Raw genomic sequence first — 18,399 nt, forward strand, 5'->3', positions numbered from 1 at the left:
AGATTAAACATTGCCTTGTTTGAGTAAGCACTGTAGTTTGGTAGAAAGAGGACGGATGGAGAAGTGAGGAGATGGGTTCTATTTCTGCCTCTTGCATGACAAGCCTGCTGACTTTAGATGAGCCATTTTACCATTTGGGGCCTCAGTTTTTTCCTTGTAATGTAAGGAAGTTGGACTTAGACGACGTTTAAGATTGCTTTCAACACTGGATTTTGGGTTCTTAACTTTCTAGTTGAGGCTTGTGTTAAATGGTTTGGTTTGCCATCTTCTGTCTGCCCTCTTGTGGACACTGTCTTGGGAAGAAAATAAAATATTTAATTGCTCAGAGAACAATATAATGGCTGCTGTCTCCCCCACAAATAAAAAATTCACCTGTATCAAACCGTCTGTTTTCATTTATTCATGTTCTCTTCTAGTCCTCAGCCATAAATGTGCATGATTAATTTTTACATGATTGAATCATCAGGGATATAATTTTGTACTGTTTTTCTGCCTCATTGAATTATGAGCATTTATATATATTACTATGAAGACTTCATATATATATACACACACATATGTACATATATATAATTGAAATATAATTCACATACCATAAAATTCATTCTGCTAAAGTATACAATTTAGTGGTTTTTAGTATATTCATAAGGTTGTACAACCAGGAACCCTAATTCCAGAATGTTTTCACCACCCCAAAAAGAAACCCTGTACCCATTAATGATCACTCTCCATTCTCTCCTCCCCCCACCCCTGGCAACTACTAATCTACGTTCTCTCTACAGATTTGCCTATCCTGGGCATGTTATATAAACGGAGTCATACAATGTCTCCTTTTGTGTCTGGCTTCTTTCACTTAGCATAACGTTTTCAAGCTTCATCCATGTTGTAGCATGCATTATCATTACATACATATTTTTTCAAATAACACATCACTATATTTTAATGCTATATAATATTCCCTTTTTGGGAGACATTTAGGCTATTAATATATATATTTTTGTTGTTATAAAGAATGCTGCATCGATATTTTCATGCTTCTAATTCATCTATTCTCTTGAATTATTTCAGACTAAATTCCCATGGGTAGGATTACTGGGTCAAAGGGTTTGAACATTTTTATGGCTCTTGTCAATATTGCTCTTAAATTGTGGTGCCCAGAACTAAATGCAATTCTCAGATGTGTTCAGACAGAACGGGGTGCTGTGGGGCTATTAAGTTCTCAAGGTCTGGACAATATATCATCCTTTAAATCAAGCAGTCTAGGAATTTATTAGCTTTTTTTTGTTGCTCATTGAGCTTATAGCCAATAAGGCCCTTACATCTTCTCCTAGGCACTGTGTCGTAAAGCTATGTTTGCATCTACACTAGGACCCAGGGGCTTTTGAGGACTCCCCGACTTGAATTTAGTATTTCTTTGTTTTCTTTTCTCTTAAACAGTGGGTGGTCCTAATAAGCTAGCAGAAGGTATGGGTTTACTGCAGTCTTAGCTAAGAACTGCAGATGGCGCCTTAAGGCTGTCACAAGGGTAAAATATGTTCCTTCACTTTTTTTTAGGATCTAGTAGTGGCACCTCCTTAGCAGGTTTGTTCCCAGAGTTCAGTCCTCCCCTCTTGTTGGGAAGGAGAGAACAGCTATGAAGTTGGATGTGTTTTTCAGTTGTCATTTGATCTCCTCAGGGGCTCTGGAGCAGTCTAGTTCATGTTAGAGCTTTGCTGGAACACACATTTCATGCCATTGCTTTGGCTTTTGAAGTTCCCATCCTGAGCAGCTGATTTGTTTGTTTGTCTTTATGTTCCTTGCCATCTCTTTCTCTTAATCACTGCAAGAGATCGAAACTCGTTCAACAAACTGGTTTTGTTTGTTTTGCTAAGGTGGGTTTTGAATAATTACAGCAGAAAATTTACACAGGATTCCAGCTAAAAGAGCTCTCATTTCAATAATTTGTTGGTCTCTTCATTTTCCTTTTCCTTGTCTTCCAAATTCTCTTCTTTCTCCCCACCTCTCATCCACCCTTTCCATAGTCCATCTGCTTATTTGCAAACCATTATAGCTTTAAGCAAGACCTTGAATTTTCTGGATTTAAACTTCACTGACAAGTTTCAACAGAATAAAGCAGTGCCCTGTGTGTGAAAGTTGGAAGGGAATTATTTTAATCCATTCTGTGCCAGACCTTAGTCCCATTTCTGGGCTGAGAAAGGTTGTGGGGAAGATCCTTCTGTGGACAGTGACTAAGTCAGCATGTGAGCCAGACTATGCAAGTACCACCTCAAAGGACATTTTCTCCGAGCATCAATAGGTCAGGCACCTTTCAGATGAATTAGTATCAAGAAGGGAATAAGAAGGGTATGGGGGAAACAGAAATGTCTTCTATTCCTGTGTTTCCCAGTCACAGATCTGAGGGCCAGTAAGTTATGGGTAAGTTACCCAATAACTGTACCCTTACAGTTATGGGTAACTGGTGGTACCCATAACCACCAGTTTGGGCTTGGCTTCTCTTGCTTCTTTCTCCTTTCCTCTCCTGGGGTCTATAGTAGAGAGTGTAAGTTTACTGCTTTTCTATGTAATCTGGGTTGGAAAGCAAATAACTGCTCAATCCTGGCAAATGGTGCCGTTTTATTTTACATTCAGTGACTGGGGGCTCATTGCTTCTTAGTGGTTGACTTTTCTTACACAGCTAAGAGACTGATCATTTCAGACCCATCTCCCTTCTAAGCCTTTTCCATCAATGTGTTTCTTGTTCTTATGTTCATGCCTTTGCTGATATCACTCTTCTTTCCTGTACTTCTTTTTCCTGTCTGCTAATCCAAATCTTTACATTTTTTTTTACAGTCTATTTTAAGGTTTATCTCTAAACGATGCCTTCACTGATTAATTCCATCTCCAGTAATCTTTCCCCCTTGAATTCCTTCAGCAGTTTTGTCTAGGTTGTACCATTCTATCAAGGATTTTCTCATATGTTGTCAGGTAATCATTCTCTGTCTCATATATGTAAGTCTTGTCTCCTTAACTATACTAAAGTCCTCTGAGGGGAGGGACTGTCTTCTCCCAGTGCAACTAACAGTTCATTTACTAAGTATGTTAAATTGTGGGGCTGGCCCCGGGGCTGACTGGTTAAGTTCATGCCCTCTGCTTTGTCAGCCCAGGGTTTCACCAGTTCGGATTCTGGGCACAGACCTAGCATCGCTCATCAAGCCATGCTGAGGTGGTGTCGCACATAGCAGCGCTAGAAGGACCTACAACTAGAATATATAACTATGTACTGGGGGGCTTTGAGGAGCAGAAGGGAAAAAACATTAAACTGTTATTTAACAATTGAAAGCCTCAGTTTCCTCATTTGTTACATGGGGATAAGGATGCCTGCATCACAGGGATGTTGAGACAATCAAAGGAGACAATGAGACAATGAGAGTGCTTTATAAACCATAAATCATTTACAGAGGGTAGGCGTTATCAATTTTTAAAAAAATGGTGACAGAATGTACAAATGAAACAGCATGCTAGGGGTTGGCCCTGTGGCCGAGTGGTTAAGTTTGTGCGCTCCACTGCAGGCGGCCCAGTGTTTCGTTGGTTCGAATCCTGGGCGCGGATATGGCACTGCTCATCAAGCCACGCTGAGGCAGCATCCCACATGCCACAACTAGAAGGACCCACAACGAAGAATATACAGCTTTGTACTGGGGGGCTTTGGGGAGAAAAAGGAAAAAACAAAATCTTTAAAAAAAAAAAAAAGAAACAGCATGCTAAAATGCCATGAATGAACTTACTGTAAAGCAGTATTAGTTCTATGTCTTACATATAGAAACAAATTCACTAAAGATCAAATTTAAGTTTTTTATGAACCTACAAGTTGCTCTCACTGAACTCAATGTTTCAAATCTGAGTTTTGGTTCTGACATTGTCACCAATTTTGTGATGTAACAATTTAACCTTTGATAATTTCAGGCTTTTTCCAGCTCTAAACATCTGATACACAACTGAATTTGAGTACATTACCCATGTCTTTGGACCTCAGTTTTGTTATCCGTAAAATGGGAAATGCTTACCTAATCAAACCTCTGTAATAGAACTTTATGGAATGGATGTTGAAAAAAACATTAATCCTGCACGGAAGTCTCTTGGGAGAAAAAACTCTCCTTGGGGAAAGTTGCATACTATATAGTACGTTCACTTTGATATTAACAAAGCACATTACTATATTAAATGCTCTGGGAAGTAAAGAAACCAGTTTAACTTGATTTTACCTAGTGTTTCCCAAACTTATTTAGACCTGGAATAAGTTTTTTTCAGATAGCATCTATTTAGCATCCCATGAAACTAATTTTTTTTTTTTTTGAGGAAGATTAGCCCTGAGCTAACATCTGCTGCCAATCCTCCTCTTTTTTCTGAGGAAGCCTGGCCCTGAGCTCACATCTGTGCCCATCTTCCTCTACTTTATATGAGGGACACCTACCACAGCATGGCGTGCCAAGCTGTGCCATCTCCACACCCGGGATTCAAACCAGTGAACCCCGGGCCACCGAAGCGGACCGTGCACACTTAACTGCTGCACCACCGGGCTGGCCCCGAAACCAATTTTTCTAAGACACCCAGTTTGGACTGCCAACATGAATATTCTTAGGTATTAGAAGTAGTCCAAGCAAAGGGAAAGCACACCCTTATGAGATGTTCTCTGCCTGTCTTTGTGCCTCTTGTGGTTTGTAGCTTCAGCTTTGTTCACCAGACTTTAAAAAATCATGTTCTTCAATTACAGTCACTGATTATCAAGTCTTCAGGATAATAAATAAAATTTTTATGTCTCTCAGACTATAGTTTAACTTCAGCCTCTTTTACTTCCTAATAAAAACGTGGAATATGGGGCTGGCCCAGTGGCATAGTGGTTAAGTTCGCTTGGGGTTTGCAGTTTCGGATCCTGGGCACGGACCTAGCACCACCTGTCAAGCCCTGCTGTGGCAGCATCCCACATAAAATAGAGGAAGATTGGCACAGATGTTAGCTCAGCAACAATCTTCCTCAAGCAAAAAGAGGAAGATTGGCAACAGATGTTAGCTCAGGGCCAATCTTCTTCACATACACACACACACAAGCAAACAAACCCTGGAATCTGGCAATCAATCGTTTCAGCTATGAAATATCAACTCAAACCAAACAAACAAAAACACAAGAAAAGTTCTAATCTGAAATGTATCAAATTAGGTTAGGTTAATATGTGCAGAATATATCTGCCAAGGTGAAGATGATGTCATGATTTATCTTTAGTTCTAGTTTTGCCACTTGATCATTAGGTAACCTGGGATAAATTAATTCCCTTAAGGCTGAACTGAGACATATGGATGTTATTTCAAAATGATCTTTTGTGATCCTTAGCAGTTACTCTAATCATTTCAGAATTTTTTTTTAATTTTCTTTAGAGTAGGTCACAAGTATTACATGTTGAATTTATTACAGCATTTCTTTTCCTCCAATATAATTTAGAGACAGACTTTAAACAATTCACAATTATTTCAAAGCAGGCAGTGATCACTCTGTTTTATTGTGAAGTATAGCATACAAAGTGGAAAATGTTTATGTAGTATAAAGAACAACGATAAAATTAATCTTTGTAACCCAGGTCCAAAAGGTATCTTTGAAACTTTTGTTCAATGTCCTTTTAGAGAGGTTGATAGCTTCATGGAGAAAGAGTGAGGGTGGGCCACGAGTGGTAGCACCCCTCTTGCAAACCCCACTCAGCAGGACACTGCTGTGACCCACTCTCCTTGGAGGGCCGTTGTGTTTTGAGGAAAATCCTTGTGAGGAGCCTACTCCTACTGCCACCCCAGGGACTTAGCAAAGCTATGTTTCACTCAATCACACTCAGAACTCTGCTTTAGAGATCTGTTAAATATGATATTCTTCATCTCATTAGATTTCCAATGATGTTTTGACAGCTCTCATTCATTGGGCCTAGGTCTGCTCCTTAATTCACCTCCTTTTCTTTGAGCAGGATATCCACATATAAAAACTCTCTCCCATTAGACTGGAGGCTCTCTTAGGAATGGCATCATTCTTTCCTAACAGACTATAAGGTTTTCAAGAGTGGGGACTTTATTTTCCTCCCAAAGAAACTATATTGGTTTTGCAGCAGCAACAGGGCCTATAACGAAGGCATTTCCTGAGTGAATTTTGGTAGGTGAAATCAGTCATCATGGAATAAGATCTTAGATCCAATTGATTCAGGTCCCATTTTTTCAGTAGGAAGTTTCCCATTAACCAGGGTCATATCATCCTCTTCCTACTCCGTATGAGAAGGAAGGAAAATTGTGGAAGAATTAGTCACTTATTCCTCTGTGCTCCTACACCACTTCGCACTTCTCTGTTTCAACACTTATGACATGTTATTATAATTATTTAATAGCTTTTATCCTCCTTTACAACTGGGACTTCCCTTGGGGATAATGATCTTGTTTTATTCTTTGTAAGTAACCCAATGCCTAGAACAATGCCTACCACTCATGGGTACTTATGTCAATTTAGTGAATGAATAGAGAGCAGATATTTGGATGGTTTGCCTCTATTTGAATTTCTGAACAAAGATTCAATAGTAAGCATCACATGCTGACTAGCTGGATGACCTACTCTTCTGCTCCTTTAGATCTGTAAATGATATGGCTGGATTAGATTGGGCATTATTAACAAGGGGTCAGTGGGCTCCAGGGGACTTTTGACCCCCTCCCCCATATGCAAAGTTAAAAACCAAGAGACCAGAGGACTTGGTAAAGATTTTCTGTACTACTCCGTTACAAGTACTGCGACTGCAGTAACAAACGTGTGGAAACCAAAACGACATCGTGCCTGCGGTGGCTAGCTATACACAGTCATATACACTCTCCGGTTTGTCGCTGGTGCCTATTCTGAACCCCTGATGCTTTGGCCTCAAAGAATAAGAACAAGAGGACAGAATCTGATTAAAATTTTTTTAATGCTCATTGTCTAAATTCCCAGCCCGCAGCCGCTCCTAATCGACGGGTGACCAGGTGACAGTGGGGTGAGTGCTTCACCCATGCAGAGCACTGGCTAGAAAGGTGCACGAATATTAGACACGGTTCTGGCCCTGGGGAGGCTGGGAATCTGACCACGAAGACAGAAGAGTATTTAACGGAAAGATTCGACAGGCAGCGTGACTGACCACAGCCGCATAGAGGGATGTAGACAGCTGAACAGACCAGAAAACCGACTCAGAAATGGACTCGGGCAGTGTGTCGGTGGACGTGGCGGGTACAGGACCCTCAATTCGCTCCAGAGGTGGTCCTGAGCCAGGCCCGGGTCGCATCCTTCTCCCCACCCCGCACCGGCCTCTAAGGACTCCCAGGAGGCTGAGCGGCCGCCAAGTCCGGACGTCTCGGAGTTTCTCGCAGCCGAAGGCTCCAAAATGGCCTTTGGAGTAAAACCTGACCGGGAAAGGAGGCGGAGGGGAAAGTGGTGGAAAGTCCTGGGGGCGGAGGCATGAACGGCTAAAGGGAAGACGGCTCGAGAGACCGTGCCCTAGCCGGGACGTAGACAGAAAACGCCCTCGAGAGGCTCCCCTCGAGGCGCCCGCCTTCGGCAACCTCCGGGGGAGTTTCGGTTCTTTCCGGCAGTTCCAGCTCGGCCCTCCGCTCCCAGCGCGCGCTCTCCCCCACCCCCTCGCCGCCCGCTCTTTCCGGGCATGGCTCGTTCTGCACGTGAACGCGAGCGCGTCCTACCCGCCCCACTTCCATTTAGTTTGTTCCTGACCCACTCATTGCAATCCCTTCCCTTCCTCGTGATTCCCAATCCCCGGCGACGCCCGAGCTCCCTCAGCTCAGGCGCGCGGCCCGGCGGGCAGTGCGAGGCGCGAGGGGCCCGGTCACGAGGAGAGCGGTACCCGACGACCCGTAGCCCGCCTCCCGCCTCCCCACTCGCAGGTCCCCGGCGCGGCCGCCTCACGGCGAGGCCTCGCTCGCGCGCCCGTTGGCTGTAACAGCCCGGAGCTCGGGGCGCCGGGTTCGCGCCGGCGCGAGCACGCGCCCTGTGCGCTGGCTGGCCGGCGCGCACGCGCCCGAACGGGCGACGGGGCGGGGCGAGCAGCTCGAGCCGCGGTGAGGTCGGTGTGGATCGGCTGGCGCTTCGGCCCGCAGCCGCGGCTGCGATTGCCAGCCCGCCGCCCAGCCGAGGGGGGAAGCCGGGAGAGGGGCGGTGGGGGCGGGGCGGCGTCCGGCTCCGGCCGAGCTGGGGGAGGAGCGCGGCGGCGACGGCGGCTGCTCCAGAAAAGGAGGAAAAGGAGGCGGAGGAGCTCCTTTCCTTTTCCCAGACCCCGGAGCGTTCGGGACGTAGAGCCCGGAACTAGGGGGACGCGGCGACTGCGGGGGCCCGGGGTAAGTGAGGCTGAGGCGTTGGGTGGAGGCGTTGGTGGGGGATAAAGAGGGGCACAGAGGTGCGGGGAGCGGGCTTGAGGGAGGGCACGGGGGAGGGGGCAGTTGTTGGGGGTTGGGGTACGGAGAGGAGGAGGACGTGAGCCTTTTGGGACCTGGAGTACCCAGATGGTGAAAGGTTTCTGGGGTCAGTGGGGCGGGCTGAAGCACACGGGTCCGAGTTGGGGGGTTTCCAGAGGCATAGGCCGGGGAAACAATGGAGTGAGGGGGGACTCTGGTGTGAGCGTGTGTGGGGTATTGGATTTTAAGAAACAACGAGAGACTGAAAAGAATGAAAGAATGGGTTATTTAGGATGAGAAGTACAATGCATTGGGAATACCCTGGGGATGCGTAAGGTCATCTGCGTGGGTGTCCCAGGTTCTTAGGATTTGGGGCAAAGTGGGATTTGAAAATAAGGGCATTCTTGGAATGGAGGGGGGAAATGGGAACGGAAAATAAGGCAAAGAGGGGCAGAGAAATAAAATAGATGTGGTTTGGGCATGAATTATTGCAGAAGGTTAGATCCAGTTAGAGAGTATAGGGTAGGTGGACTAGAGTGGCATCTTTCTCGTAATTCACCCAGGATGATTGGGTTCTTTTAAAAGGTGAATGTTTCTCAAGCTTGTCCCTCTGCTAAAGAGTGCAAACTGCTCTTTTAATAATTTGGTTATAATTTATGTAGTCCATTTCATTGAAAAAGGGTGCCTATAGTATTTATTTCTCTTTTCAGCAGGTTACTGTATGTAATTTACCTGTGGTTAATGCAGCAGGAGAGGACAGATCACCAAAAACAGGCATCTTGCTTTGAGTTAGGTCAGTGGTAATGCAGAGTTTAGGGTCTTTGGGGGAAAACCAAGGGTTTGTTTTCATTTAGATCAAAAGGTGATGAATAGCCTTGATAAAATCGAAGTTATCTGTACTTTGTGAGAATTGCAGTTTCTCACTGAGTAATGTTCATGTACCATCTATTGGTTTTATGCTCGTGGGAGAGAGTTTGGGTTCTGCCTCAAGAGATTCTTGATGCTAATTTCAAATTGTTAGGCTGCCTTACACCTTCTAGTTTGAATTAAGGTGATTTGAAAATATTGTGGGACAGAACTTTTGGGGTTATGATCTTTACATTTCCTTGATACTTGGATTTCCAGACCAAATTTTGAATAGTGCTAGATACAAGATTCCTGGTTTGGAAATTGTAGTTACCATTATGTGTTCATAAACAGTGTATGTTAAGCTTTTTATTAAAAAAAAGCATTGTTTTGCTGACTCATCTAAGATTTCTGGGAAGTCGTCAGTTTATATTTCTCAGCTAGGTCTCAAATAGTAACATTAGGCTACTTTATAAAGGTCCAGAAATAATGATCTAAATTGTCACTTTTCTTATATGTCATAGAAACTGAACAAAGCAAGAAGTGAGTGCAGTGTCCTGGTTAGTGATAATGTGCCTTTTTATTGACCTCTTCCAGTGGGCGAGGCTAGATGCTAAGGTTGTTGTGTGTGCATTATCTCATTTAAATTAATCCTTCCAATTATTTCCTAGTTTATAATTTAGGAGGTTAAATAACTTACTAAGGTCACAGAGCTAGTAAATTCAGACCCAGCTCTGTGGGAAGCCTTCTTTAAATCTTCACTGCCTGATTGTTGTTCCTGCTCTCTCACTCCCAATCTTGGTTGTAGTACAAGCAGCGTGAATTGGTTGAAACTTGGGTCTGATATGATAATGTGATTTAGATGAAGGTTGGGTCAGTGGGCTACATCTGTAGAGTTTATTGAATGTTTATTGCTCCTGTGATTTAACGGCTTTTCTGAGGTCTTGATAATAGGGCTAAAACATCTTCTTGCTAAGGGTTTGTCCGGTGAACACAGTTAATTTTCTGTTTAGTCTAGTGTACTGCTGAAGTACTGTGCATACGTGGCACTCTTCCTTGTAGAAGTCAAGACAGCCAGTTGTAGAGCCAAAACCAATTAACTCTGGAAAACGATCAAAAACTGCTGAGTGCTCAAGTGCCCTCCAAGCACCTGTTGAGTCCACAGTTGGTACTGGCATTATCTCTAAATATAGACGGGATCCTCTTAGAAACCAGGAGTGAAACAACTTGAACTGCGAGAAACAGACGGGGCCTGAGGGAGGAGCCATAGGTAACTGGCCAAAACATCAGCATAGCCCTTGGAGGCTGATTCAGGAGTATCGAAGGGCTACAGACACTAATGAATGAATGACAGGAAGGGAGGGAATTTTTATTTGTTGAGCATTTATGTATTCTAGGCACTGAATTCAATGTGTTGTGTATGTATTACCTTATAAGATCTTCGAACAACCCTTACAAGGTAGTTGTAAGCATTATCCTCATTTTTCAGATGAGGCTCAGAAAGATTAAGTAACTTGTACAAAGACACTTTAATAAAGGCAATGAAAGAAGTTTATATATATATATATATATAAAATTTTTATTTTTATTACTACTTGCCGTTTCCCTTTGTAGAGCCACCATATTAAAGTTGGGAACTTAAAGGTACTCTTTGGGATCTGCTGTGCTGCTTGGTTAGAAGTAAAACTGATTATTTCAGTCTTACTGCTTCCGTTGGAGACTGGAAGGAAAAGCTTCTTTTTTTTTTTCCTGATTTAATTGTTGGGAAGGGAAGTCTATTCACTGTTTAGTAAATGACCTCCTGTAGAATATAATTCAGTGTCCTTAGATGCTTGGTATATGTCTGTTGCAACGTGAAAATGGCATGACCATCCCTCCAATTCTGAGGTCTTGACTTTCAGGTAAGTCATCTAGGCTCTGGAGGCTGACAGTGAAGCGTGCTTGTTACAAACTCCTACCACTTTTCTTGATATGTTTTTGCCGCAAAAGTTTGACCATCGTTCTTGCTTGGTTACTTAAAAAAAAATTGTGGTAAAATATACATAACGTAAAATTTACCATGTAAATAATTTTTAAGCGTACAGTTTAGTGGCATTAAGTATATTCACCTGCTGTGCATCCGTCACCACCATCCATCTCCAGAACATTTTTGTCTTCCCAAACTGAAACTCTGTACCTATTAAACAATAACTCTACATTCCTTTCTTCCTCCAACCCCTGCCAACCACCATTCCACTTTCTGTCTCTGTGAGTATGACTACTTCTAGGTACCTCTTATAAGTGAAATCATAGTATTTGTCCATTTGCATTGGGCTTATTTCACTTAGCACAGTGTCTTCAAGGTTCATTAGTGTTTTAGCCTGTGTCAGAATTTCATTCCTTTTTAGGACTGAATAATATTCCATGTATATGTACAGTACATTTTGTTTATCCATTATCCACCCATCTGCCGATGGACACTTGGATTGTTTCCACCTTTGGGCTATTGCAGTTAATGTTGCTGTGAATATTAGCTTACAAATATCTGTTTGAGTTCTTTCTTTCAGTTCTTTTGGGTATATACTCAGAAGTGGGATTTTTAGGTCATCTGGTAATTCCATGTTTGGTTTTTTGAGGAAGCTTGGTTACTTTTAAGTGGTCATTTTATTACGTGTTCACCTGAAGATAGCACTTGGCCTAATGTTTGAGGGATGATGTTTCCTCTACTTACTTTTTCTGTACTGTTTACAGGACACTTGTCCTGGAAATGATTCAGGAGGAAATGATTTACCCAGTTTTCATGGCTCTCTTTTTGCTTCTCCTTACTTATATTTATGTATCATGACATCTGGCAAGCACATTAAAATACATTTCAACTTAGCAATAAAAGTAGTTTTGAAAATCTTTTAGTTCAGCTGGTGAAGAAAATGAGAGTTTCTGTTCTAAAGTGTGAAATGTATTCAGTGTGGAAGGAACCATTTGTTATATACAGATCTTTCCAGTCATACCTGTGAATGTGGATAATCATCTTAACATTATCTGTGTGTGCGTTTGAAAAATGTGTCAATAGTGTAGAGCATTTTCAGTTCACTTTGCTGCCTTTGATTGAAAAACACTGTACTTTTTTCATTTAAAAAGGTTTCACATGTGTAAGCTGCTGGTTACTGCTTACCTTCTGTATCCCTTCTTCATTTATTGGAAAAAGTTCGAGTGTCTGCTGTATGCTTAAATATTTCAAGAAGGTAGCTATAATACAGGAAGTAAAATTAGCTGAAGTCATTTGTTTGACTTCATTTTTTTCTCCCTCTCTTCATATATATGCATGTGAGAGAGAGTTGTCACATAGTACCAAATGTAATAGATTGAAATAGCTGCAGACTAACAGTGAACTCTCTCTTAGGATGGGTGTAACTTCGCATTCCATTTTTTTCTAAATGTCGCAAGGAGGTTAATTATCCTCGCATCTTGCTTCTTGAGATTATTGGGTTACAAAGGGACTTCAGGCTCACATGCCATTTTCTGAGAGCCTCATAGTAGATAGTGAGCCCACATTATTATCTTGGAGGTGGTCTGTTGGTTCTGAAATATTTCTAAAGATGTAAAGTTTGTAAACATTTTATCTTTAAGTTACTGGATGTTAAGGATTGGCCAGAGGCCAGCAGTTACTCTCCGTGTTCACATCTATCATGGTGGCTTGTAGGGGTGGGTTCCTGAAATATACATCATCTTCTACACGTTGCAGCCCCAGGCCCTTAAAACATTCTGCGGGATTTGAGGATATAATTGGCTTAAAGGCAACTTCTGGAGTCATTGTCCTATGACTAATTTGTGGTTAGGAGTTACACACGGGTTCTTACTAGTTCAAACCCTAAATAACAACCTTGGATTGCTGGTAAGAAGGAGAATTTTTACATTACTTAATTAGCAAAATGACATGATTACTAGTTGTGGAGAGTGTGTGTCCGTGTGTGTGTGTCCACGCATGCACTCGTGGATGTTCTTTGGAATTGGCTAAAGAGTATTGGGCCTGAAGAGAAGGTTTGTGGTAAGGCCATTATATGATTGTAGATGAGTCATGATAGCTAAGTGAGGATGTCTTTTGTACCTGAAGATGCTGCCAATGATGTTACTTCCTATTGATCTGTATAGGACTAAAAAGACCAGTTTGTAAAACCTGTAGTCTTCTCTTGAGTACATGTGATCTGTCTAGTAGTAAATGATTTGCTGTTGTTTTAAGGCTACCATTACTTGTGGAGCAATACCTTTCTTTAAATTATCTGCTTGGTCTCTGATTACAACATGTCAATGTGATGAGCCCACTGCTGGCTCTTCCTGGTTGTCTTCTACTGTTACATTGATTGAAAATATCCATTAGTGTGTGGTGGAAGTGACTCTTCTGCTTAGTTGCGTTATCCTCTTACATCTTTACAGTAAATTGTCTTCATAGCCTGCCTGCATATCCTGCACAAGCCCTCTGTACAAGGATCTCATAAGAAGCTCCCTCACATTTCATGAAAACTGAAACTCATTTATAACTAACGTGGAATGACAGGAAGCTAAAGTACTGTACCTGAATGGTAGGTGGTACAGGATCACCACAGGCTTGAGTCAGCCATTTAGCTTAGATGCAGACTTGTTATATCTTACTAGTTAGTACACACTAGGTTTCTTGAGATGGTTATCTAGTTCCTTGTTGGGTTGACAATGCTTTAAACAAGGCTTAGTTGGGTAATCTTTTTCGTGTCTGTCACTACGCAAAGGTTGTATTTTATGTCGGTCTTTTCAAAGTTGATTTTTGACATTTGTCATTTGTCTGCCTGCCCCTAATGTTATGATGATCTTATAAGTTAGACTACAGGGTATTATTGTGTGATGTTATTGTAATTTGGGAACACAGGAAACAATGCAACAATGAGTACTAAATTTGTGTTTGTGCATCTAACCTGATGAAGTGGGAAAAGCTCCTGAAAAAGGAGGGATATTTCATACCTTCATCCTAATTACTTGTTACCTAAAATCTTAACAATTAAGAATAAGTAGAATTTGGGGCTGGTCTGGTGGTGCAGCGGTTAAGTGCACATGTTTCGCTTTGATGGCCCGGGCTTCGCTTGTTTGGATCCTGGGTGCGGACATGGCACCGCGTGGCGGCCTGTGCTGTGGTGGGCGTCCCACATGTAATGTGGAGGAAGATGGGCACGGATGTTGGTTCAGGGCCAGTCTTCCTCAGCAAAAAAAGAGGGAAATTGGCAGCAGTTAGCTCAGGGCTAATCTTCCTCAAAAAAAAAAAAAAAAAAGTAGAATTCAATTTTTTTTTTTTTTAAGATTTTATTTTTCCTTTTTCTCCCCAAAGCCCCCTGGTACATAGTTGTATATATTTTTTTTAGTTGTAGGTCCTACTAGTTGTGGCATGTGGGATGCTGCCTCAGCATGGCTTGATGAGCAGTGCCATGTCTGCACCTGGGATCTGAACTGGCGAAATCCTGGGCCGCTGAAGCAGAGCGTGCAAACTTAACCACTCGGCCATGGGGCTGGCCCCTATATTCAGTTTTTACATGATTATATGTGTTTTTTTTGAGGGAGATTAGCCCTGAGCTAACATCTGTTTCCAGTCCTCTTTTTGCTGAGGAAGAGTGGCTCTGAGCTAACATCTGTACCCATCTTCCTCTACTTTATATGTGGGACGCCTACTACAGCATGGCTTGGTAAGTGGTGTGTAGATTTGCACCCAGGATTCAAACTGGTGGATCCCAGGCTGTCAAAGCGGAGCTGCGAACTTAACTGCGACATCCCCGGGCTGGCCCCCATGATTACATTTTTGATTTGGTGGTAAAGCTGAGAACACAGGATCCTTTCACACTCTAGTGGCTAATCATTTCCATTGTGAAATAGCTCCAAGTATATTATTAAACTTCTTTTTTTTTTCTTTTGAAAGATTTTATTTTTTTCCTTTTTCTCCCCAAAGCCCCCTGGTATATAGTTGTATATTCTTCGTTGTGGGTCCTTCTAGTTGTGGCATGTGGGACACTGCCTCAGCGTGGTCTGATGAGCAGTGCCATGTCCGCGCCCAGGATTCGAACCAACAAAACACTGGGCCGCCTGCAGCGGAGCGTGCGAACTTAACCACTCTGCCACAGGGCCAGCCCCTATTATTAAACTTCTTGATGCTTGAAATGTGGATCTAGTGAACAGTGTTAGTTATGATCAGGCTAATACTGACATTATATTTATAATATTCCCATGTTGTACTATTTTTCTTCTAATTTCTGATTAAAATAAGGAAGGTATGTAACATTTTAGTTAAGAGCACAAAACTGTTAGTTGTATCACGTAGGAGTTGCTGCTAATAATAATAAGTTGGATTGTAGATAGTTGGGCATAAAATTAATTAATGGAGAGGGGGTTCTGAAGATTCTATGTTCTATCAGCATTAAAAGAAAAAAAGAAGAGCATAAATCTGGTCCACAAATCTGGCTTTGAATCTCTACTCCTTGACCTACTCCCTCTGTGGATTTGGTCAAGTCATTTAATTTCTCTGATACTGCGTTTCTGAATCTGCAAAATTGGTGCAGTAGTAATCCCCACCACAGAGTTGTCATGATCATTGAATTTTTTTTGAGGTGAAATTCACATAACATAAAATTAATGCTTTTAAAGTATACAGTTCCGTGGTATTTAGTACATTCGCAATGTTGTACAACCATCATGCTATCTAGTTCCAGAACTTTTCCATCACCCCCAAAGAGGACCCTTCGAATGGTAATGACCCATTAAGCAGTCACTCCTCATTATCCCCTCCCCCTATCTCTTGGTAACCACCAGTCTGCTTTCTGTCTCTATAGATTTACCTGTTCTGGATATTTCAAATAAATGGAATCATATAATACGTGGCCTTTTGTGTCTGGCTTCTTTTACTTAGTATAATGTTTTTGAGGTTCAGCCATGTTGTAGCATGTATCAGTACTTTATTCCTTTTTATAGCTGAATACTATTCCATTCTGTGGATATACCACATTTTATTTATCCATTTATGTGTTTATAGACAGTTGTGTCATTTCTGCCTTTTGCCTGTTGTGAGTAATGCTGCTGTGAACATTTATGGACTACTATTTGTGTGAATATCTGTTTCCATTCTTTTGGGTCTATACCTGAGAACAGAATTGCTGGGTTATGTAGTATTTCTATATTGAACTTTTTTTAAAGATTTTATTTTCCTTTTTCTCCCCAAAACCCCCTGGTACATAGTTGCGTATTTTTAGTTGTGGGTCCTTCTAGTTATGGCATGTGGGATGCTGCCTCAGCATGGCTTGATGAGCAGTGCCATGTCTGCGCCTAGGATCCGAACTTGTGAAACCCCGTGCCGCTGAAGTGGAGCGCGAGAACTTAAACTACTCGGCCACTGGTCTGGTCCCTATATTTAACTTTTTGAAGAACTGCCATACAGCAGCTGCAATATTTTACATTCCCACAGCAGTGTTTGAAGATTCCAGTTTCTCCACATGCCTGCCAACACTAGTTATTTTCCTTTTTTTTTGATTGAAGCCATCTTAGTAGGTGTGAAGTACTGTCTCATTGTGAATTTGATTTGTGACGTTGAGCATCTTTTCATGCACTTGGTCATTTCCCTATCTTCTTTGGAGAAATGTCTATTTAAGTCCTTTGTCTATTTTTTTAAGTGAGTTGTCTTTTTGTCGAGTTAGGACCATTGGATTTTTTTTTTTTTTTTAAGATTTTATTTTTCCCTTTTCTCCCAAAGCCCCCTGCTACATAGTTGTATATTTTTTTTAGCTGTGGGTCCTTCCAGTTGTGGCATGTGGGATGCTGCCTTAGCATGGCTTGATGAGCGGCCATGTCCACGTTCAGGACTCGAACTGGTGAAACCCTGGCTGCCAAAGTGGAGCGCGCGAACTTAACCACTCGGCCATGGGGCTGGCCCCTTGACCATTGGATTTTAATGGCTAGAAAACACTTAGCTCAGTGAGTACACACAGTATGCACTCAATAAATATTAGTTAATAATATGGATATAATTATTTTTGCTACATGAGGCTAATTGAATTGGAAGGAAACTTTGCCTAGCTTTTCCAAATAGGGGTGAGAGGCCTATTATTTGTTGTTGTCAATAAAGATTTGACTGTGTCGTTGATACTTTGCTTTTCATTGATGCCCCCAAATCAAGAAATTAGAAACAAATATGAAAAATCAGTTTATCTTTGGCAGAAATCAGTATATCATCGATGTTTAACCTATTCCTAAGAACTATAAAGCCATCCAGTTATAGCTCAGATTTAGATCTTCTTTCTTCATTCTACCCTGTTATGAGACATTTGTTATAAGTGCCACAATCAAAATTTTTTGAAAAGTGGGTCAGGGAAGCCTACTGTTTATATTTACTGGTATGTAGTTGATGTATTATCATTGTTTTTATCCTTGTTGCAGCTTGGCTATATGGGCTGGTCAAAGTAGATAGATGAGAATAGGAGGTCAAAGTAATTGTTAATTTAGAATCTTACTCTCTAGTCAAGATTGTACTGTCATGAACTGATGAATATATTCTGCCAGGTTTACAGGTAGGCATACTTCGTTCATTATGTCATGGTTTGGAGTGGGGCGCGGTAGCTTTAAGCAGAACATACAGAAAACCGTGTGCAAGTCTAAATTTGTTTTTTTTTCTTGGACGAGGTAGCAGAGGGAAGTGTATACTTTCAGGTACTGGTGATTATTCCAATCCCTGCTGAAGGCTCTCTCCGCCTGTACTCCCAATCTTTCTTCTACATGCTTCAGCTCTGAGTCCTTGTATCTTTTGTGACGCCTCTGTGCCTTACCCATTCTGTAAACTCTGCCTGGAATGCCTTCTAAGCCTGTTGGTGACTTGCCTTCCTGAAGTCTCTCAGGAAGACCAAAGATTCCTTTTGGGGTTTTAAATCTATTATATACTTTCATAATAGCACTTATCATAGTGTACTTTTTAAGATGTGCATTAAATTTTTTTTAAAGCAGTGCATGTACAATAAACAAAATTGAACTGTACAGAAGTGAATGGTGAAAACAGTTTCCCCAGTTCTATTGCCCAAAGGCAATCACTGATAGTACTTTATCTTATATATCCTTCCAGAGTTGTTCTATGCTGATACAAGAATTTTTATAGTGT

At 41.8% G+C, this 18,399-nt stretch overlaps 1 protein-coding gene across 1 annotated transcript in view; it reads left to right on the top strand.

Moving 5' to 3' along the window:
* Positions 1–8,090: 8,090 nt before the first annotated feature.
* SPATS2 (spermatogenesis associated serine rich 2) overlaps positions 8,091–18,399 on the top strand; it is a 133,755-nt gene continuing 123,446 nt past the window's right edge. The window contains 1 exon segment of the mRNA XM_014740927.3: positions 8,091–8,369. The gene's annotated coding sequence lies outside the window, so the exon portion shown is untranslated.

Source organism: Equus caballus, chromosome 6 (assembly GCF_041296265.1).
Source record: "Equus caballus isolate H_3958 breed thoroughbred chromosome 6, TB-T2T, whole genome shotgun sequence".
NCBI lineage: Eukaryota > Metazoa > Chordata > Mammalia > Perissodactyla > Equidae > Equus > Equus caballus.